Genomic DNA, 24,476 nt, shown 5'->3' on the forward strand with positions numbered 1-24,476 from the left:
ACAACTGTGGTTTTGTCACTAGATGAATAACAAGCCTTGAGGATTGTTAGAATTACAAGGCCCAGACCAGATCCACTCAAATCTAGCTGGAAGCTTTCTAGTAACTCTAACTGTGCATGGGGAATGAGTGCTCAGAGAAGTGAGTCACTTACTGGAATCTGTGCTGCCTGCATTACTCAGCTGATATTAATACACCCACATGTTCATTAAAGTTTAATTGGAGTTCATGTGAATTGGTTTCACCGGATACTTAATCAAAGCGAACTGTTTGTGTATGAATTGTTCAAACACTGAGCTAGAAAACAAAACTCTCCCTCAGCCTCTACGTACATCCACTGGCTGCTCTTTTAACTCTGTTGACACAATAAGTGAATCAGAGAGGGTGAGACAATGACCTTGAAGGAGGGGAGAGAGAAAGCTGTCCAGGCTTAAATACAAAACAAAAGCAAATGAAAAATCCACTAGCAGCTCGGCACCAGTACCACAGTGATTAGGGCACCAGCCACATGCACTGAGGGTGGCGAGTTCAAACCCGGCCCGGGCCAGCTAAACAACAATGACAACTGCAACAAAAAAATAGCCGAGCGTTGGAGTGGGTGCCCTGTAGTCCCAGCTACCTGGGAGGCTGAGGCAAGAGAATCGCTTAAACCCAAAAGTTTGAGGTTGCTGCGAGCTGTGACGCCACAGCACTCTACCCAGGATGACATAGTGAGACTCTGTCTCTAAAAAAGAAAGAAAAATCCACTAGCCATGGTTCTCTAACCCATCAGCTATCATCAGAAACCAGCCAGGACTCAAATGGCAGCTCCCAAATGGGAACTTGTTCCTTCCAGTTTCTTTCTGGGGTTCATTCTCAGAGTTGCAGGTCTCCTTTTTTTTCCCCCTGGGCACCTGTCTTCCAGCCGTACATCTTTATTTTTAAAATGGGTGGGTAAGGAAATTAACCATCATTCAAAATAATCACACATTTCTCCAGTGCTGACAAGCAAACCATGAACACAATCCCAAACGCCTATTTATACAATCAGGGCTGTCAGTACCCTGTTATTTCTTATTGGATATCTCACTAATCAACATTTCAGGAAGTATAAATTTTTAAAACTCCTGAAAAAAAAACTGTGCATGAAGTTAGATGGAAATATATTTCAAGTTCAGTGGCTCCGGTTACATTATCAATTTTTCCTTAACTGTCTTTGTTGTCGTTAGGTATATGCACGACTTCTTTGCCCAAGACAAGGCAAGAGGAGTTAAAATCTTGGTACTTTTTGAACCTCTAAAGCAGCTCTCAATTGTAGACTGAAGGGCAATCTACTTTTTTTTAACAGTTTTACTGATTATTGATTATTTTTAACAGTTTTATTTATTTACTCATATACAAAACATGTTACCCATTTAAAGTATACGGTTGTGTTTTCAGTACATTCACAAGGTTGTACAATCAACCGTACAATATAATTAAGATTTTCAACAACCCGAAAAGAAACTCATTAGCAGTCACTCCCAGTTCCCTACTCCCACCCTGCCAGCAGCCACCAATCTACTTTCTATCTCTATAGACCAGGGGTCCTCAAACTTTTTAAACAGGGGGCCAGTTCACTGTTCCTCAGACTGTTAGAGGGCCGGACTGCGGGCCCCGGGATGAGTCAGCTGCTAAGCAGGACAGGCAGTGGTGGCAAAAACACCCAGCGGGCCAGATAAATGTCCTAGGCGGACTGCATGTGGCCCACGGCTACAGTTTGAGGACGCCTGCTATAGATTCTACAGATATGCCCATTGTGGACTTTTTCTGGGACTGGCTTCTATCACCTACCACAGTGTTGTCAAGGGTCACCCGGGTTGTAGCCCAGATCAGTACCTTATTCCTTTTTGTTGCCTACCAATATTTCACCTTACGGTTACACACATACCACATGTTGCTGTACTCACTTGGCAATCTCCTTTTTAAACAAATGATCCTCCACCTACCCAATAAGAGCACATTATTTAGCTCTCAGTTTGGCAGACGTTTGCCTTACCCCTGCAATGATCCCTTGACGATTATCCTATCACATGTGTGAAGAACGTGGGGGCTATGCCAGGGACTTCTCAAAGGTAAGAGGACGGTCAGAGCCCGGTAGCGTGAGCCTTTGTACGTGCAGAGCTGCAGGATGGCTCGTGGGCATGCGGTTTCAGGTTACAAAGGACCCCCACCAGTGTGATGTAGCCAGACTGTGGGCTCCCCAAGTTAGGAGCCACGCGTAGTGCTCCAAGAGGTGGGCTAGGCACTCGCAGAAGGAGCGACACTTAAACCGTCTCTCTCTAAAGGAAAACTACCTTTTCAGCATCTTACGATGTGACACCCAACTACTTCACAATAAGCACCAAGAATGTGTTGTGAACTACCACGATAATTAACAATATACGGCACCAACCCGGAAGGCGTTCAGACTCTAGCTAAGACACACACGTGGAACAGTGCCAGATTAAACAGAACTAAGAGTGTGAGAGAAAGTCTGAGAAGGGAATCTACCATTTTTTGTGACTCATTTGGCATGCAAGTGATTTCCTTTCTAACTTTGTTTGTAGAGTTGGAACTAATTCTTTTTTTTTTTTTGAGGCAGAGTCTTACTCTGTCACCTGGTCTAGACTGCAGTGGTGCTATCATAGTGCACTGCAGCCTCAAACTCCTGGGCTCAAGTGATCCTCCTGACTCAGTCTCCCAAGTAGTTGGGACTATAGGCACTTGCTACCACCATCCCTGGATATTTTTTCTATTTTCAGTAGAGATGAAGGTCTCATTCTTGCTCAGGCTGGTCTTAAACTCCTGAGCTCAAGAATCCTCCTGCCTTAGCCTCCCAGAGTGCTAGGATAATAGGCGTGTTTGAACACTTACTATGTCCCAGGAACTTTTCTAAGAGCTTTAATCATATAAACTTACATATTACCCATGAAAAGTCCATCGGCTTTATACCTGGCAAACCTGGATGGACTTTCATGGGGATAGAGAATCTACAGCTACGTGTACTCTGAACAAGTACAAGTTGATCTGTGTTTGGGTCATAAATAACACTAATACAATTACCAGAGAATAGAGACCTGAAAGGAAACCATCAAAGATGGAAAGTCAGGGGTCAAGGGGCTCACCTGCCCTAAAAGAAAAACTTTCCACCTCCTTCTAAAGCAGACATGCAAAGACACCGTCTGGAAGGTGGCAATTCACCAAGAAACTGCCAACTAAGAAACCGTGTAGTGTGAAGGAAAGAAACAGACTTCGAAAATATACGTCATCCAACCCCTACTCTGGTTCATGACACTAATAATACAGCAATGGGCTTGTCTGATGCTCTGTATCTAAGATACTCGAAGGCATTCGCCAAAGAGAATTGAATCCTTCCCACCTCCTAAGCAAGCTTGGCCCAGACTGCAAGTCCTTAGGACACCTCAGCGCATCTCCCATTCCTCTGCTCTGTGTTCTGATGACATGTCTGGGCTTCCAGATAAAGGCACTTTGCAATCAAAACTAGATGTGGGGGTCACGGTTCTGTCTTTTGCAGAGTAAAGATATAGACTTCCTTAAATCTAACTCTTGAAACAGATTAGGTTTCCAAGTAAACCAAAAATAATTGATACACTTCATGGGAATTGATTTTACTTATAATTTCTACCAGCATGAAACCCTCTGTAATGTGCCCATCCAGTTTGTACATCAGCACAAGTGTTCCTCTTTAAATTCATATAGCAAATCTGCACATCCTGTTTCCTAATTACTTCATGCAAAAAAGGAATTTTACCTTCAGTTCTCTTGTTCATTAAAGCAAGGTTCAGGAAATACTTTGACATTTTGATTTGTGAAAAACACATGCTGGTTTAACTGAAAGTCCTAGAGATTCATTGCTGTTTATGTTTGGGGAGAAGCAAGTAATATCGAATCATAGCTAACTTTTTAGCTTATCTTCTTAAAGAAGAAAAGTAAAAAAAAAAAAAAAAAAGTATTTTCAAGATATATTGAAGTACCACTCTATATGACCTGAGGAGGATGTGGTAAGAATGGCCTCGTTATGCTCCAATCAGGGAGGTAGAGAACAAGGCTGTGGACGCACCCCACAGTCAAACGTCCTGGGTTTTCATCCATCACTGCTTTAAGAAAACTCACTTCACCTCCTGAACTTCAGCTACACCAGCTCTAAAAAGAAAGTAACGCTAGCCATGTCTTGCCTAACTCACAGGGATGCCTATCATCCCCACGTAATTTCCTATAAAGATATTTTGAATGACACGAAAAAAATACTTTTGCTCTTCTGTTTCTATTTTGAATAGGCCAAAGAAATACCCCAAAATTAACACTACCAATTCTAGGAAGCTTCACACATGTGCACACGCATATGCTTTGTAAAAATAATTGTTTCAGACGATAAGCCCAAGAAAGCACAAGATCCTGAAGAATCTTTAATCTTTGAGCTCCATCAGCAACACATTTTTAAAATAAAGTGTCTTTCAGTGTATTCTTAATCTTTGAAGGTAGGTGAAATACATATGGTAGAGTGTATTACCTTGCAAAAAGTGGTATGCCAAAATTCTCACCCACTTTCTTCTGAGAAAAGAGCCAAGGAAGAGGTGTCCTCATTACATCAGGGCTTTCTAGAGAGGAAGGAAATAGGAAACAGTGTTGGGGACAGGACCCAGACACGTACAGCCTAAGGAAAGACAGAACTTGAGGAAGACATAGGAAAATACCACCCCACAAGTTGCCTCTGACCAGCAAGCAGCCACATGGCAGGTTTCCACCAGGGAAGCTTATGGAAGCTGTGGACGCACTTCACTCCCAGTCCGTTTATCATCTGTAGTCTACTCTCTCAAACACCTTCTACTGATAACCAAAGGTCAAGGCCAGAGAAGCCAAGAAGACTGCCAAGGTCCATCATCACTGGTTGTGTAACTATAACTCTCAAAAAGATGGAAACTTTGCATCTCTTATACTTACTTGGATGGAGGCGAAGGACGTTCTCCTTAGTAAAGTATCTCAAGAGTGGAAAAACAAGCATTCCACATACTCAAAACTAATTCTAAACTAGTGGATGAACAACTACAGGCCCCACAAGAGAAAACATACAAGTAAATTCAAGAAGGGGCGGGAAGGGGAGAGGGGATATGGTAAGCTCCCATCCAATGGGTACGATGTATGGCGCACCCCCTGGGTGAAGGACTCCACTACAACGCGGACTTTACCTGACAAACGCAAACAACGGAACCTAATCTAACAGAACAGCGGTTCTCAACCTGTGGGTCGCGACCCCTTTGTAACAATGAAAATACATAGCAGCATTAGGAAGGTTGTGAACTATTGTTACAGACCCTTACGTTACTCCAAATTTTTTTCTAAGTAATAAATAAATAATACAACTCCCATGTTCTAGTTGAAACCTTTTCACTGTCCCTGAGTGAATGGGCCAAGACGCTCACCAGTCCCAAGTGTCCACTGTGCACCTGCCCTTCCTCACTGTCGTACGTGCACAGTGGAAGAGGAAGAGCAAACGCTGGTACAGGACTTGCAGGGTGCCAGGCGTGGTCCCACACGCTTCGCAAAATCTAACTTACTTAATCCTGTACAATCCTACGGTGTTAAGTCCATTTCACAGATGAGGAAACTGAGGCATAAAAAATAAAGTTGTTTGCCCAACATCTTCAGGTATTATGTGGTAGAATGAACTTAAACTCAGGGAATGGGGCTTTGGCTGCTGTCCCTACCAGGGCACAAAATTGCTTCCAAGAAGGGTCAGATACCTAATAAACCAGGCACCTTTGGAAACTCTCCCATGAAATTTTCTAATTCATCCCCACAATGATATTGAAAGAGAGATTTTATTATCCTCAATTTAAAAGAAGACACTAAAATCGTAAGAGGTGCCAGGTGCAGTGGCTCACACCTATAATCCCAGCACTCTGGGAGGCCAAGGTGGGTAGATTGCCTGAGCTCAAGAGGTCAAAACCAGCCTGAGCCAGAGTGAGACCCCATCTCTAAAAATAGCTGGGCGTTGTGGTGGGCACCTGTAGTTCCAACTACTTGGGAGCCTGAGGCAAGAGGATCACTTGAGCCCAAGAGCTTGAGCTTGCTGCCAGCTATGATGCTACAGCACTCTACTAAGGGGAAAAAAGTAACATGCTGTCTCAAAAATAAATGAACAGGCTCGGTGCCGGTGGCTCAAGTGGCGAAGGCACCAGCCACATACACCTAAGGTGGCGGGTTCAAATTCAACCCAGGCCTGCCAAACAACAATGATGGCTGCAACCAAAAAATAGCCAGGCCTTGTGGCGGGCGCCTGTGGTCCCAGCTACTTGGGAGGCGGAGGCAGGAGACTCGCTTGAGCCCAGGAGTTGGAGGTTGCTGTGAGCTGTGATGCCACAGCACTCTACCCAGGGTGACAGCTTGAGGCTCTGTCTCAAAAAATAAATGAACAAATAAAATAAAACCCTAAGAGATCCTTTAATTGGGGTTTTTACAAACACTAAGAAACAAATTAGGATTTGAACACAGGTCCAGTTGTAAGTTCTGTGCTCTTTGTAAACGTTCATGTTACACGTGGGTTCTGACACTCTCAGACCATCATCAGTGCTACCATTTCACTCATTCCTTGTTTGCCTAGTGGCACAGTGAAAGGAAGCTGGAGGACAGGGAGACCAGAGCAGTCTGTGTGCCTCAGACAAGCTACCAAGCCTCTTCATGCTTCAGTTTCCTTATCTAAATGATGAGAACAGTGCTTACAGGGCCTAGCACTACCTCATAGGATTATTACAGAACTTAAATGAGATGGTACCTATAAAACACAACACGGACTCCTATGTACTAAAGTGTTTCAATAAACAGTCAATGAACAATTGAATGAAACATGAAAATCAGATGACATAAGAAAAAAATCATACCAGAATTTCTCTCCTATAATAGCTGTTGGAAAGCAAAACATTATTAATGCACCATTTACAGCCTCCCTAATGACCTCAACATGTCTTGAGTCCCACTGTCCCCTCTGAACTAGTGTGGGACTTCCCACAGGCCAGCACAGAGCCTTGCATCTTAGAGATGTTCATAGTCAATGATCATATGATCTTTCTGCAAATGTACTGAGGAAAGAAAATCTAAAATGCTAAAATAACTTCTCTCAAAGTGTAGGAGCTTCTGTTGTCCATTTTCACTCAAAATGTTACCTTCAATTTGACAATTATTACCCATAATTGAAGCCTAAAACCCACTTAAAAGCATCAATTTAATGTTCTTATTTATTTCTGATACATTTTTCAAGAAATAAAGAAGAAAGATGATTTCTCAGTCTCTCCCTTTTGAATCTGATCTCTGTCTTCTCTACAAAGACTGACTTGTTACTTATAAAATCACTAGCTGTGCTTTGGGCCCTTCACAGATGGTAATCACAAGTGCTTTCCTGAGTCAGTCAGTAGGTAGAAAGAGAGAAAGAGAGAGATTGATTTTAAAGGCAAGAAACAGAGACATTTGGTGTCAAGAGAAAGAAATTCATGTGGCAGAATTGTTTTGATGAGGACACCAAAAGAAAAACAAATGCAAGAGTTCACAGGTAAATTTTAGGGGAAAAAAATACACGCATGGATAGGTGGGTGCGCGCACACATATATGTATGAAAAAAGGCAAGGCTGGCGGCGCCTGTAGTTCAGTGGCTAGGGCACTGGCCACATACACCGAGGCTGGCGGGTTCAAGCCCAGCCTGGGCCTGCAAAACATCAATGACAACTACAACCAAAAAATAGCCGGGTGTTGTGGCGGGTGCTGGTAGTATCAGCTACTTGGGAGGCTGAAGCAAGAGAATCGCTTAAGCCCAGGAGTTTGAGGTTGCTGTGAGCTGTGACAGCACAGGACTCTACTCAGAATAACATAGCAAGACTCTGTCTCAAAAAAAAAAAAAAAAAAGGACAAGGCTGGAAACCACGCACAGGAGAAACAGCGCCCACACCAGCAGTTCTGGGCAATAGCACGAAGGGTCCCGATGCTGAGACAGGAGCCAAGGCAGGGAGACTAGTCATTGCACCTCAACTCTGCCTCTCAACTGCCTTGTCTGGAGCAAACCATTACAGTTTTCCATTTCTAAAAATTGAGACCTCACAGGACTGGTCTGAGATTTGAGCAACAAAAGAGATCTGGAAGTGTTGTGGAAACGTCTGTGCAAACACACAGGGACATCGCAACCCATTTGTTCCAATGCCAAGGAGCCCGTGTGCCTCACGACTGGGATCCACTCGCATCACAGCCGGCTTTCCGCAAAGCAACAAGGGACGCAGACAATTTTCCACAGAGGCGATGCTTTCTAATCTCTATTATTTCCAAAACAAAAAAAGCAAAATCTTTCCCCCTCTTTTGTTTTTCAAAATAAAAATAAATTACAACCCTAACTTGCTAATAAATACAGGCTGGAGCTGTCCTTAAGTAAAAGCTTTTGATAACAAATTGCCTGCACTAACTGCTATTTTACTGCTGATTTTTTTATTGTGCTTAAGCACAGCAATTATGCTAATAAGCCTAGGAGGATGGTACATCCAGTATTGAATCTGACAGATAAAATACTCAATAAAATGCTAATCTCACCTGAAAATTGGAATCAGACAGCCTTATTAGTATTTATGGATATGGCATCTTAAACATGTTTTTTAAAAGATGAATATATATGAAATCAATGTTGTCTCCTTCCACAGCCTGCCATTTCCAGGCCTCTATGCGCTTTAAACTCAAGGTGACGATTACTCATCGCCTTTGCTTTGTCTCTTGCCAGACAAACAAGAACTTACTGGCCAGCTCAACCACATAAAGAATCGGGCAATTTGGGATTCTTTCTTTTCTTTCACACACCTCCCTCCTTCTCTCCCCGTCCCTCCTCCCTTCCTCCCCCCACCCAGAAAGGGAAGGTAGGAACTGTCTGTCTGAGCAGAAAGAAAAGGCAGATTTGACAGCAACAAGAACCATTTGTCAAACCATCTGGCTTCTTTCTTCACCTGACAGGAGGGAAGAGTGATGTGTCAGAAGAGAGGGGATTGAGACTCCAAAGAGTTTGTGTCTAGTCTTGATTTTGCCATTTCCCCAATGTGTGACCTTGCTACGTCTCAGTTTCTTCAACAGAGAGACCTTCTGGAACCCAGGGATTAAGTCTCTGCAGCAAACAGGTCTCCAGGCTGCACCAAGCCCCAGTGTCTATAAAGAACTGAATATTATAAGCTAAGGTAGATATGAGGTTGGTGGAAACCTAAGACTCTTGAACTTGTACTTTAACTTACATGGTTTCGTCTCACCATTTCTCCGTGAACCCTTAATATATATTTGAAATATATGATATGTCCTTCATCATGATTTGAAATGGGCCAAGCTTAAATTCAGAGACCTCAGACAGCAAGTAAAAACAGAATGGCCTGCCCGCCCACTATCTTCAGAGAGTTAGTTGCACTTCCTTCTTAGTATCAATACACTTATTTGGGGAGCAAGCAAAGAAGTCATCTGCCAATTTGATTTTTTCAGAATACTAGGGGGCACGTGTACTTTGTCTACATACTTATTTTTTGCACAAATTGAGTCAAGTTTATAAGCATGCCCCCCACGCAGTGTGCACTGTACCCAGTAGGTGTGAATTTACCCGTCCCCTCTCCCTCCCCCAGTTTGATTTTCACTGAGATTTACTTCCCTAAGTGCCCCTGGGTGTTGCTCCATCAGGTCCCTTCTGGCACTGAGGACATGTGTTTGTTTCTCCAGGCCTGTGATGTTTCATTTAGAAGAATGTTCTCTCGTTCCATCTAGGTTGTCGCAAAAGATACACTGTATTTGTCCATTTTAAATGACATTGAAATATCAGTGACTGAATATTCAAATAATATTCACAAAAACAGAAGTTCTTCTCTCCTTTGATTTCCATACCAACCCCTCAAAGCAGTAAGAGAGAAAAACACGACTCTCTACAAGTTGCTGCAAACTAGGAAACTGAGGATCAGGGAGGACTTTCTCACTCATATACAGTAAGTGGGTTCTGGGGTCAGAACAAGCACTGTTGTCTTCTGAGTAAGGTCCATGTGCTGTCGAAAGCACCACAAGGTCTCCGGGGCCACATGCATGCTGACTCATTGAAAACCCAAAGGCCTAAGGAACAGTCACTGCTTAAGAGGAAGAGAGGGGAGTGAAGCCTCCATTCCCCAGCAGCCTTCCTGCCACAGAGAGTTCTCTCATCCCACTTCAAGGCTTCAGAGCGTTTCCAGAAGTGTGGGCCTCCCTCTGGGAAAGTCTTAGGTGTGGGCAAATCAGGCTGACACTGAATGTTGGAATTGGGCTATGTGACAAAGCTGGACACAGATCTCAGGGTTTGCTTCCCTCTCTAAGCTCCCCCTCCTCTGTACACGTGGGTCTTTTCAAGACTAAAGAGCTCCCTCAGCCACTAGCAGAAGGAGATAAAAGAGAAAATGGGCTCCAAAATACACAGTCCAGTATAACTCACAGAGGATCTGCCCTCGCTCTCTTCAGCTAATCCTCACCATGGAGGCAAAGTTGAGCTTATCATTATCCCCATTTTATAGATAAAGAAATGAAGGTTTTATCCCAGGACAACACAGCAAACTAGGACATTTTCAGACCAAAGTGACACTTACCCTGTAGCTCTCAGGAGTGAGGAATGGGGGCAGAGAGGGAGGGGGCTGGTGCTCTGTACAGGGCAGAGTAGACCCAAGCAGTTAATAGATCCCACATTCATTAACCGCACTGTTCCAGGATGCCCCACCCCAGAAGAAGAGAAAGTGCTGGAACTACCACAATATTAGAGATGTGCACCACCCACGGGAGCCGACTGATTCACCACCTCCCTCTACTGCTTCATCCATACAGAAGCAAAATCCAAGTCCACAGACCCCTTCATCTTTATTACACTGTGACCAACACTGTGATTTGCAAAACACTGGCACAAGGAATTTTATCACGTGGAAATCGTTCCCCTCCAGTTCCCAGGGGGCAAACAGAGCTGCCAAGAAGTTGACTCTGGTTCACACAGGTTTCCAAAAGCAAGGGCAGGACTCACCACCCAGTGCCCTGACCCGCGTGCCCTGCTCGTGTGGGGTTTTCTCCCTTGCCTCTGTCCCCTCTGAACAGCCGGGGCTACCATGTTTTAGTAAACAACCAGAGCAGAAAGTCAGCTCTGAACTGAGACGTCTCCCAACAGAGGAACGATTCAAGTCAAACTTCGAGGAATAATTTCTGGGAAAGCAGAGGAGGTGATGCTATCAAACAGCGAAACTTAAAACTCCTACTCACGACCTGCCTGAGAGGGCAGGAAATGGGGCTGAGGCCCTTTCCCTGCACACTCCCCCCTGCCCATTTCTGTCACTCCCAGTCATTACTAAACTTAGCATTGTAATCAAATGAAAGACATTTGCCAGCTGCATGGCCCTGGGTAAGTCCCTGAGCTCTTTGGTCCTGTCACCAGTCCACACTCATGCGTACACCACCTGCACTGATGTGGAGTACACACACACACACAGACACACACACAGACACACACACAGACACACACACACACAGACACACACACACACACACACACACACACGCCTTCCTCAGGCCATCCCTACTTTTAACCAGCAGATGGTGGCCACTGAAAGCCCCTGTCTTTCTTACCCTGCAAAACACCCCAGCGACTTCCTAACAGTTCAAGCAGTGTTTCCCCACTTGGCATCCAAAGCCGTGACTTCAGCTCTCCTCCTCTGCCTTGAACCTCCCGGATGCCATCCCATTCCTTCTGCCCCTGTCCTGCCAGCACCTCTTCTTCAGCCCCACCTGCCGCTGTCCTAGGTTAAACCTGGTCACTCCCACCTTGGGTAAGCACTAACCCCACCATCACCCCATCACCACTCTAACCTTCCCTTCTCACCCCAGCCTTCTCGAGTAAAACACTGCCAGATATTCAACAGCTCTTTGTTTGGAAGATCAGAAAACACCCCCACCACATTGGCTCCGCTTCTCTGGGCATGTCCTTCTAAAATCAGCATGTCCATAACTGGGTCTGTTTTATGGGTTTGATTTCTAGGATACAGGAAGGCACAAGAAGAACTTCAGTCAACACCTCTGAGGCATGTCACCCCAATATGTACATCCACCACTGCAGAGAAGCGGGCTCTTTTGAGGGGGGGGTGAGGGGAGTACTGTTGATCCTCAGGCCAGAAGCTTGGAAACACTACTGTATGTTAGGCCTTCATAAATATCCTCTAATCTTCACAACATAGCATGCAAGGTATATTTAACCCCAAGTTATAACCATTCAAACTGGGGCTTAGATAGGATTAGTAGCTCAGCCTCACTGAAGTTATACAAATCATCAACTTCAAGCAGCTATTGTAGCCTGGGCTCATAAGCAAGTCTATGTAACTTCATTTCGGATACTCTGTCATTGAACAGTGTCAAGTGCTCAAATAATTCCAGCTGACTCACGTAACAACCCTTCCTAATAATTATTAATGCCTCTGTTTCACAGATCTAAAAGTGAAGGTCCCATGTCATGCAGTCGGTAGCTGACTTAAGCCTGGTCTTGCTCTTTTTTCCTTTCCTCTGTGCCATGCGTCCTCTTTCTACCTACATTTTCTATCTGCAGCAATTTAAACACAAAGGAAGTTTATCTTTATGAGTCACTGGGAGCAGCACTCGGTAGTACACGCAGAATCTGAACCGAAAGTCAGGAAAAGGTGTTTCCCAAGCAGCCATCTCCTTAGGACCCTAACAGCCCCGGGAGGAAGTGGATGACCAAGCCCATCATGTGAGCAATCTGACCCTGGACTGTTCCCAAGGTCAGGGTAGGGAAACAAAGCTGGAATTTCATTCAGTTTCACAGATGTAGCACCTTGGCATGTCTGCCTGCTTTGTGACATAGGCAACTGCAAAGTCTTCTTCAAGAAGATTCATAATCAAAGTCAGACAGCCAGAGGTCATCACGTAAACCACTTTCTCCTCTCCAAAAGCTAAGCTTCTCCAGCAGGAGGAGTGTTGATACTCTTAAGTTCGGGAGTGCTGGGGAAGAGATAGCGCATTCTGACCTGCCTTCACTGGGAATGCCACCAGCATCTTAAGCAAACCTCATCTTCCCCTCTGCCTCTAGGGAAACGGGATTAAGGAAGAGCCTCGGGAAAAGCTGACAGCTGCACACAAAAGCTGTGTTCCCAAAGTAAGTTCCCAGGGGGCCCTTCTAGTTCCCTGGGTTAACTGTATTTAACCTTCCAACCCCTCAGGCCTCCTCCGTAATTCAATTTAACAGTTATAGAGTGCCTGTAAATGCCAGCTACTGAGCTAGCCTCCAAAGGCTAAGAGATGTTTGCCCTCTGATTCGAACTTGAACAGAGATATTGCCCATCAAATAGAAGGCCATGCATGAAACTGTTTCTGAAAGTACAAACTATGATAGGGATGGAGGAGGGGGAGACTGATTCCAAATGGGAAAGCTGACGTTTCTGAGAAGGTGGAATTGAGACAGGCATGAAGGATGTTGCCTGACTGACAGAGACTGCCATGCACAATGGCCCTCTCCTCTGGAGTAAGAAATGTGAAGACTGGGGGCAGTGGCTCATGCCTGCAATCCCAGCACTCTGGGAGGCCAAGGGGGGAGGATCGCCTGAGCTCAGAAGTTCAAGACCAGCCTGAGCAAGAATGAGACTCTGTCTCTACTAAAAACAAAAAACCTAGCTGGGTGTCATGGTGGGCACTGTAGTCCCAGCTACTCAGGAGACTGAGGCAAGAGGATCAATTGAGCTCAAGAGTTACTATGAGCTATGACACCATAGCACTCTACTCAGGGTGACAGAGTCTCACAAAAAAAAAAGAAAGAAAGAAAGAAATATGGAGGTGGATTGGGAGGAGTTAGGAGAAGGTGGAAAGGCTGCCTGATGACAGAGACCCACCCAAGCAAGGATATCACTTATGTCAGAGATGCTGGGAGGCCAAGAAAACACACAGCAAGTTCATGACAGAGGCTCTGGACTCACTGCTCTTGGGGATACCTCACCAATATAAAGACTTGTCCGCAGTAGCCCAAGGAGACGAACGTGTGTTACACAAGCCAACTTCCTATCACCCTGCATTCGGGAGAAAGAACTATTCCACGCATACTTCACTCCTGCCCACCATGGCCTCCTGGGGCAGCATAAGGTAGTCACAACTTCCAGTATTAAGTGCAAAGAAATAGAGGCTCCAGAAAGTATACTGGCAGGGATCTGACGACTCAGAGCTGGGACTGGGTGGCTTTCTTTTAAGGGACCATCAGGAAAATGCCTGCTCACTGTGACCCGTGTTAAGCCAAGGACAAGAGTTCGAAAATACAACAAAGACAAAAAGGTAAGAAGATAAATAGAAAGAGGGGGAGGAATGGCATGGAACGGATGAGAACAAAAGACAAAAGCAGGTAAGACAAGGGAGAGGAGAAGAGGGACAAAGAAGATACAGAGGAAGGAGGAAAGAAGTGTCTCCCAAGCCCACGGTGAGACAGGAAAGGGAAAGCACTGCAGATTTCACTCTGCCTGTGGACAGAAGGATGATTATATATAGGTCAAACATGTTACTGCAGCTCCAAGTAACTATTCCGGTTTTGCTAGTTGTGATATTTTATGAAAAAAGAGAACTCAAATGTTATACAAATAACTCATGAAGTTTCTAAAGCAAAAATTAAGCATCTATTTATAGGTATATATATGTTAGGGGGAAAGCTAGACACAAACCACATTGTTGATGATGACTTCTTGGGAGAAAAAAAGGATGGGGCAGTGGGAGGGGGTTGGTAAATTTCTAAAATGGTGACAAATTCTCCCCCTTCCTGCATCCTAATCCATGAGATCTGACTGGGGAGCTTCTTCCATCCACAAGTACATGTTTTCTCAACCCCCAACACTGACAAGTGTATATCATCTGTTCATGGGCCCATGAACTCATCCACAGGCTGTTTCATAGTCCAGGTTACACATCTCCATCTTGTCTATAAATATTAAGAGATGTGGAAATGCTTTACTAAATTCAAATGTCCTCCTACAAATAGTGATGACAGCAGAGTTTATTAAACGATTACTATACGTGTCATTATACTATTACTATTGCTATATGCTATTGCTGTTTTTAAGCACTTCACAAGGATTATTTCATTTCACTTTCAACATTCCTTTGTTGGCCCTTTGACTAGCCCCATTTTACAGAGGAGGAAGCTGAGTCACAAAAATTAAACAACTTGTTGGGGTGTCATCTGTGGCTCAAAGGAGTAGGATGCTGGCCCCATGAGGTGGCAGGTTCAAACCCAACCCTGGCCAAAAACTGCAGGAGAAAAAAAAAAGAATTAAACCACTTGCCTAAGTTCAGGTGGCTATAAAGCAGAGAATCCTAGATTTAAACCCAAACAATCCAACTCCAAAGCCTGCATTTTCTACACTATCCCATATTATCAGACTGACCCACCAGCTGGCTAATCTTCATCAAAGGGAAATGGCTAAGTGACCCCGTTCTGGCTGCCAGTAAACACTATTTCCCTTCAAAGACTCACAAATCACTTGACGAATAAGCCAGTCTATAACTGTGCCAGGAATCACAATGAACTCAGCAGATTCTAGACTCCAGATACTTGTTTTTTGGTAACTAATATCTATTTCCTAATCTCTTCACTTTCTGGCGTTTCTGCTGATTTCCAGGTATCCTCAAAATTATTGGCAGCAGTTCCCCATCAGAAGTTCTCCTCTGTATTGGCAGATGCGGGATGTGTGGTCCACAAGCTTTGCAATCATCTAAGCAAAGTGAGTTGCTCTCTCACAACCTCCTCATCAATTTCTTCTCAATGATGTCAATTCCACCCTTCCTAGGTCACCACTACCCTTGACAGAAAGGACTGGCAGAGGCAGACAGCAGCCATGCAGCTCTGCTTTCTCTGTCATCTGGGCCATTACATCACCCTCCCTAGGTTACAAAAACGCTAGGCATCCCCACAAAAGGACTTCCTCCTTGGAGCCCATTCTAATCCCACCCATGTCCAGGAGGCAACTGAAAACATAAAGCTGTGATTGGCTGCCAATTACATCACTGCTCTACAGGCCTGGTTAAACTCTTAATTAATTGAATGCCACTTTACATCTACACCTGACTCCTCAGACAAATAAATAACCACAAAGAGAACAGCACAGGGTGAAGGCAGTAATAAACTATAGCTTCTGGCTTAGGGAGGAAAGAGGAACCATTTGCTGGAGTTACCTGTCATTAAGAACGATTCGGTCACCAGGTGGGGACACACAGTTCTCTATATTAAATTAGAGGAATGATTCAAAGGGGACCAGTTCCAGCTGACAAGAGCAAAAAGAAAATCAATTTCAGGTTGCCAGGACAACTAGACTTTTCCTGCAAGAATAAATTCGATACAGCCCTAAAATCTGACAACTAAATGTTTCCTTGCATTACATCACATCCCTAAACCGTGTGTTGAACCAGTGAGATAATCAAGCCTGCTAATTACTTTCTACAACACCCATAAGGTACAGAATTGATGGTCTTGGCTCCAGCCTGACGTTCCTCTAACAGCTCCACTCACTCTCTCAGTTGTATAGTGAATGAGGATCATGTGCTTCTTAAAATGAATCTGAAGGCGGATCATTGTCAGTCCTTGATCCTTCAAAAAGGAAGTGGAGCCCCTTTCTAATGCCGGCTCCCCAGTGGCTCAGACCTGCGCTCATGTTACCTCTCACAGAATTCACTGGATGTCCAAGGGGTTCCAGAGAAAGAGTCCAAAGTCACAGAATGACCTTTAACACAATGTGGGATTTAAAGGGACCTTTGCTTTCCCAGGGAGTGAATCGGAGCCGAACGCAGGCACAGTGGCCATTTGAGGCCAGTAAAACTGGTCAGCAGCAGCATGAGGACTGGAATCCAGCTCTTTTGATAATGGCTTCCATCCATGTCGTTTCTTCAAATAGCTGTAGTCATCCCATCTCTGCCTTAGAGACACTGGGAGCTGATGATAAGCCCACTGGATCTCCTACTAATCCACGTGAGGCAGTGTCCCCAAATGTCCTCATCCTGGGAGGGCAGAGTTCTGAACCCAGATCCAAAAATATCTGATGCCTTCTCTGTGCATTTACATTCTCAGAAAGCTGACTATCAACGTACCTCCAGGGGCTATTAAAAATAAGAACAGCTAATATATCACTGGAAATCACTTCGCAAATGTAAAGTAATACAAAAATGCTAAGCGCCAACAATATAAGTGCCCCAAGGATGAGGCAGTTCCCGGGAGAGGGCCAGGCTATGACGTAATATACTCACTCCCTCCACCAGCATGGGCCAGAAGATTCTAAGGCCATGCCTTTTTCTGAACTCACTTCCCTTTCTTGGGCTACTCCCACACTCTCAAGTATGTCTCTTGGTCTTATTATAACATGCTGTATTATGATAGAAATGTAGAAACATGGTCGTAGAGTCTTTGCTAAGTGTAGAGAGACACTGAGAGGAGATCTGAATCAAGCATCTGACAAGCTGTCCCTCGCTTGTGATAAAACAAGTAAACCATGAAAAACAGTAAACCCATTAGAAGGTGCTTATCAGAGAATTCAGCCTTGAAAGCCAATTCAGAATCTGAGAGGTCAGAAGAGTATAGCACACGCAAGAGGGCTCTGGCTGCAGATGCTGCGGGAGGCAGAGGTGAGGACAGAGCAGTCATTCCAGCCACCTACACCATCCTCGCCTGCAGACAAGAACCTACTCCAAGCCAGATAAGAAGGGGTGAGCAGAAGAAACCAGGGGTGATTCAAAACCTGACCTTGCCATTACAAGTTGTATGACCCCGGGTAAGTTACTCAAACCTCTCTAATCCATCTATACCTCATCCATCCAATATAGATAACTAGTACCTTCTCATACGCTGACTTTAAGGATTAAATGAAATGAGGTATGAAAAGCCATTTACCCAGTGCCTGGCTCACAGTACATGAGTAATAAATACAAATGATTGTGCTAACCATGCATGATCTGAAGAGAGGCTGGGGGTTAGACTCCCAGCACACAAACAAAGGCGAAAAGAAATGTGTGAAGTTAGAGGTCTAAGCCACAGAAATAGAGAAGAAAATACTCTTCACCCTTAATCCATTCCTTATCTCTACTAAGGAGTCATCGCTGGCCCATCCCAAATGTCAAGTTTAAGGTCGATGACCACAGCCCAAGGACAGTCAGACACCTGCAAATCTCTGGCATTAGCAGAAATTTGTGGGCTGTATGATCCCACCACTCAATCAATATAGAAGTCAGACGGAACTCTAGGACTAGGCAGTAAATGTAGCTCCAAGGTCCTTACCCCAAAATAAGAAATGGGTCTTCATAGCAGGAAATGTTCATCCCAACCCCAGTTCTTTTAACACACAAGGAGTCCATACCTCCTAAGGAAATTAAGAAATTGGTACAATAATCATGGAACTAAATAAAAAGTTCTATTGTTAAGGCTTACAGTTAAACAAGTTCTCCTTATTTACTGTTAATTATTAAGTAAGTTCTACAAATTCAAAGGTGGACAAAGAGAATTGAAATTTCAGAATAGGGAAGAGAATTAAAATATAGGAAGGTGCTATAATTCAGAAATTTGACCATTCGAGCCTCTTGTTGAAATGTGATCCCTCATGCTGTCAGTAGGGCCAGGTGGGAGGTGTTTAGGTCATGGACAGATCCCCCATAGGTGGCTCAGTGCCGTTCTCTGGGAATGAGTGTGCTCTCTTACTTACCACTAGGACTGGCTGGCTTTTCAGAGCTTGCCACCCTCCTCTGTCCCTCCTGCTTCCTCTCTCATCATGTGATCTCTGCATGGTGTTCTCCTCCTATCCCCCTTCATGGGCCTCTACCACAAGTAGAAGCAGACTGAGGCCCTCACCAGAGTGGACATTGGTGCCATGCTTCTCCTACAGTCTGCAGAACCGTGAGCCAAATACACCTCTTCTCTTTATAAATTACTCAGCCTCAGGTATTCCGTTATAGTGATGCAAACAGACTGAGATCAATCTCCTCTGAGATGCCTGCATGATAAAAATGGAGCAGGTCAAGGAAGATCTCATGAGAGAATCTCCTCTGAGGTGACAACACGCTGGGGCACCTAGGCAGCCAGGCTATGGTTTGGGGGATCACACGCATTTCTTCAAAGGAAGCTTGACAATACGTAATGCTAGATGGACCCTCAAAGGTCCCCAGGCCATGGCCACTCTTCCCTCCAGGGTCCCTGATTTGCACCACTAGGGATGAATGTGAAGCCAGGGTCAGGCCAGTGACAAGCTGTATCTGCATCACCACCCCATGAAAAGCACAAGCAGAGAAGAGAGTGAGAAGGAAGTCTGGGTGTAGGCGCCGTGGTAAGGTGGGCTGAGAGAGTGACGGGTGTTGAGTCCTGTTATGCTGAGGAAAACAGAAATGGGAGATGAGAGAAAGGAGGAGGAAAGGCCAGAATGAAAAAGCTGCCCTGTGTTTGGTTTCTTGTCTACTTTTTTTTTTAAAGAACATTTTTGTCAGATCATTTTTTTTAGTTATAGTTGTGTTACATCTTTCAAATGTTAGCTCCAGCAGATTCTGTTTTGTTCACTGCCCAGCACCTACAGAAGTTCCTAGACTATAAGAGGTGCTAGTAAACATCTGCAGGCTGAGTGGATGATGCCCAGTTAGACTGGATCCCCATTCCTGTGAAGCGGCTTTTAAAGTAACCTGGAAGAATAGCAAGATTCCATGATGCTTCTCCCTGCTTGCCTTAATAAGGCAAGACAACAAAGTGAAAAATGCAGTTCATGGCTCCGACTCGGCAGTCAAAATTTATTCACCAAAGTTGAATCAGACTGACCCACATCTCAGGACGAAGGAAAGGAAGGCCATTCCCTCAGAGAATCCCAAAAGGAAAAGCAGAGCCTCTCTCTGGAAGTAGGCAGGAAGTCTAGGAAAATGCACTCTGTTCAACCAAATGATATTTTACTCTGAAACCCATAGACCAAAGCCAGGAGAGACCCTGCCCGTTCCACTGTCTCCTTTGGGAAAAGGTGCCAGTTTCCACCCTTTAAGACTACCACGTGCTGCAGGACTCAAATAAAAGTGACTATTGGCTCCTTTATAGCAGTTGGGGAAGACAACAGGCTCTAGAAAGGATTGGATTCCAACAGTGAAGTCAAGTCTTGCCTAGAAGGCTTGCTGGCCATTTTCATGGTATTCCTTCAGTCCCCTGATAGTAATCAGAAGGATTAATTCCTAGACCGTTCTGAAAGTAGACTTTGTCCATAATGAGAAACATACAGACTTACAGGTGAAATTGCCTATTCGAAGATAGTGCTAGAAGTCATTCTCAACCAATGTACTCTTCAACCACAAGACCTATCAGAAATTCTTTCTTTGGGTAGCTGTGCCTACTCTTGAGTGGCTGTTGTTATTTATTAGACATAAAGCACTTTCTGTCTGCAGAATGCTTTGGAATTGCTTTTTATTCGTTACTCAGCATTCTGAAATCTAAGTACAGCTAAAGCCCTAGTGGAGGATGGCAGATCCCATGATCTACTTACTCATAACACTTGACAGGTCCACAGCCCTCCTCCCAATATGTGAGCAAGTAGAAGATGAGCAAAGAGAAGACTAAGAATGAGAAATCCAATTCAACCCAACACTCATTCACCAAAGGCACCTGGCACTAGGCGAGGTGTTTAGAGGTGTAGCTGGAGGAGGCACAGAAATAAATTTGACACAGCTCCTGACCTCAAGGAATTTAAAGTCCATGACTATTTGAGAGGACTATTATGGTCCCCTTTGTGGTTCTAAGAAAGGATAAATAGGTTTCAAATAGCACACACAAAAAACATACCACATGTTTCTATATAACTCAAAATTTTAGCACCTATATAGATATAATTCTACTACCAAAAATGAAATCAAAAGGAAAGAATACAGAATAGGCATATTTCCACAAATTTCAATTGCCATAATTAAAACACAAAGCCTCAAATCATGTAATAGGAAAATTTAGGACAAATAACAGTAAACTCCCTCTGAAAAAGGGAGAGAGGAAGAGAGCAAAGGAGGGAGGGAGGGAAGTGAAGGAAGGAGGGAGGGAGGGATGGGGAAAGAGAGAGAGAGAACAAACAGCCAACCCTACTCTAAGAAGAAAACATACATTTAAGAGAAAAAAAATCGCTTCCATAAGCCACTTTAATAGCTTCATAAATTACTAGGGATAGAAGTCACAAATAGTTTTGTGTATATCTAAACCCTGAAGTTTACAGTCTTTGGAGCAACGGCACTTTCCAATATGACATCTCATAAAATAGTTCAAGTTGGACTTCTCACCACCTGGCAAGAAGATCAGAGAAGACACCGAAGGGGAGCTGGGGGTTCTCCATGAACCTCCAGGCCGTCCCCACCCTTAGGTGATCTTTCACTTGTACAGAGCAGCACCTAGCATATAGTATATTTGTGTAGTGTATTTGTTGCCTCAAATAAACAAAAGTACACATGCACGAAGGAAGAGTAAGAAACTAGAAATCCTCAATTCTGTTTCCTATCATGGTACCCTGGCTGATAATTCACCCGTGAAAGTAAATCAGCTGATGTGTCACACCACTAATCGCCAAGACTGAGTCACCAATATTATGGCTCACATAATTCACAACTAATTAAATAGCATCTTCCATCAGCCTCTGGTTGGAGGGGACAGAGAGGAGGTCAGTGTGTGTTTTACTGGCTAGGCTGCAACTTCAAAAGACAGGAAACATGATGAGGCATAAAAGCTGTGAGCAAGTTTCTGTTACCCCATTTCTTCACCAGGTGACACTGGACAGCCTCTTCACTTTATATGAGCATCACTCAGATCATCAGTAAGATGAGGGTACTGTTCCTTAGCCTGCCACCTTCATGGACCTGTTAGAGAGATCTGATGAGTTAATGGGTGTGGAAGGGGTGAGTCTACTGAAAAGCCCATAGAAGCTTAAGTCACATCTACTCCCCAAAGGATTGGTCATGGCCAATAAATAATTACTGTTTATATGATTGGTCTTTCCTGTGGTTTTCTTATAATAGCAGCAGGCATTTGAAACCATTAAAATGTATGCTTTTTACTGAAGCAGAGGATGCACTGTTCTCACTGTTCTGAAATCTTCCCGTAAACTATTAGCAGAATCTGTCATGGAACCCCAGAATCCTGATTCATTCTTCTCAGTTCCACTGATGACCCACTGCCTCTGCCCCACATCATCACACAGAGCTTCCCTTGTTCAAGCACACACCTGCCTCTGCAGAGTGCACGGGCTCACGGAGAGCTCAAAGTGAAGACGAATGCTACAGATGGAACCAAATCCCCCCCTCCCCCCAAAAAGAGAAACATCAGCCAGAACTAGACTGGGAAAGAAAGCAGAAGGCAACACGGAAGAATCTGGACCCAGTATGATGGTAAGTAGGCACCTGCGAAGGGAGGGTTATGTTTTTGTTCTCTTTGCCGTTAAAGTGGGTGACGGCATGGTCAGAACTTCATGAAAATTGACATGCTCAGTGTTTCTGGGGAGACCAAGTGCAGCACTGCGCACTATGAAGAGGCTGTCTGGAGGTCTCAAGGCCCACTACCACTCCCACTTGCCACACGGAGAAATGAACACCCAAAATGCAAAGCATCTCAACTCAGTCAGAGAGCAAGCTTGTGGCAAGGGTGCCATCAGAACACAGCCCTCTAACTCTCGTTCTCTCTGCAGAAATCCCCCTGCCTTATAAGTAGCATCCTCTCCGCCTCCCCCTCCCAGGACTCGGTGGCTGTGCCGTACCAGCTTCCAGCAAGGTGCCAACAGCTGCAAAGAGAACAGAGCCAGAGTTTCCGCAGAGTTCTCCCTGGTCCTTCATCCTCAGAGGGATGGAGGATGGTGTCTGGTAAAGCACTGTGGCTTCCACAGAGCAGGAACTTTCCACAACTACTCAGTGTCTATGAGCTTGGGGTATGAGCTGCGTGAAGACGCTAAAGCCCAAGCAGATTGTGAGCCCGGGAGAACACAAGCCTGGGAGATTGTGTCAGGGAACTAAGGAGCCTTCCTTTATCTCCCTGAGAAGCTAATGGCATGATTTTAAAAGAGAAAGGGGAGAGGTCGACTTTGGGTCAAATGCTGCCCCAAAGAAGCAGAAAACCACACACTTTGCAGCAAGACTATTACAGACCACTGACTAATAGACTAGACAAATATAGTTAAAGATAAAGAGGAGCATTTAAAATCATGACTTGTCTCAAAAAAGTAGACAGGACTGCAGTCCACACCAGGGCCAGCGTTTTGCAATTCCATTTCTTCTTAATCTTGTTAACATCTGTGTCAGCCAAGTGACTCATCCGATGAGTGGCTGGGAACCCAACACCTCAGCTTCACATCCCAAGTTCTATACCTTAAGGTGTGAGGAAGCTGCTAGAATCCGCCTCCTGCTCCCCACTTCTCCCAGGAAAAGGCTGAATGCGTAAGAGAAGCAGACAACTAGGAAGGCCATTAACAGCCTACCTCTGCCAAGTACACACCTGTTCCTGAAACTGTCGCACCCACCCACCCCCATTTCTTCTCCAACAAGAGGCAAGGAGACCATGCAGGAAATGCACTCATCCCTACGCGGGGCCTTAGATTGTCTGCCAAGTGAAGGCTAATGGTGTATCTAAAACATATTTAAGGAAATTATACAGAAAAATTCAAGATCAGAATTTATTTTGTCTTTTTAAGTTCAAGCCATATAAAGCATGTGGAAGCATTAGAAAATACTTTCTGTGGGGAATTCCAGAGGGATTGGAAAATCTCAGGCAAAATTAGAACCAAAGAAAACAGAAATAGTAGAGATCTTAGAGATCATCAAATCCAACCCCGCCACTTTGCCATTGAAAAAAAAACAGGCCAGGGAGAGTGTCACAGCTGGATGGCAGTGGAAATGGGCTGAGAACCCTCATCTGCGGACCGCAAGAACAATTTCGTAGGCTTCAACCCATGCTATCGCTGACTTGAACACTAACTCCAAATTAAGCTGACGAGTGACCCAAAAGGGAAAATCAACTTGCTGTGACAGACGCAAAGAACACTGGCTTCTTTCTCAAAACGACACCACTCACGTTCTGCATAAGATGGAAACGGACGAGGGTCCTGTTTTGCCAGCTACCAATGCACATTTCTGAGGAATGCATTGTATGTCTGGCATTCTCCCTCCATCCGCTCTTTTGGCCATATATGGTACTGAGCTCCGATGCCTGGGTCACAGAACTCAGGCCTCGGGTATGAATGTAATCTGGTTTCTGACCTGTTTGTCTTTGCTGGAAACCCGATGAATCCATCTAGGAAACATTTACTAAAATGCAAAAGGCAGGGAGAATTGATTCACACCCTGAACTTGGAAAGAAGAGAAAGATGTTTTAGATGTTTTCTTTTGCTCACCCAAAGGTATGTGAAGCAGATGCCAAGAGAAAGTGGCAAGTTTAACAAATGTAAAAGAACAAGCAGCTTTC

The 24,476-nt window shown here is 44.5% G+C and overlaps 1 protein-coding gene across 7 annotated transcripts in view; it reads right to left on the bottom strand.

Annotated features, from left to right (window-relative positions):
- Positions 1 to 24,476, bottom strand: part of LPP (LIM domain containing preferred translocation partner in lipoma) — a 686,984-nt gene that overhangs the window by 557,961 nt on the left and 104,547 nt on the right. Inside the window, exon 1 of one of the 7 annotated variants that reach the window (XM_003792709.3) lies at positions 21,778 to 22,232. The exons of the other annotated variants lie outside the window; for them this stretch is intronic. The gene's annotated coding sequence lies outside the window, so the exon portion shown is untranslated. Of the gene's footprint in view, positions 1 to 21,777; positions 22,233 to 24,476 lie in introns of those variants that run through there. 7 annotated transcript variants of the gene reach the window in all.

The sequence above is a fragment of the Otolemur garnettii genome, unplaced genomic scaffold (assembly GCF_000181295.1).
Source record: "Otolemur garnettii isolate 467f Iridium unplaced genomic scaffold, OtoGar3 scaffold00060, whole genome shotgun sequence".
Taxonomy (NCBI): domain Eukaryota; kingdom Metazoa; phylum Chordata; class Mammalia; order Primates; family Galagidae; genus Otolemur; species Otolemur garnettii.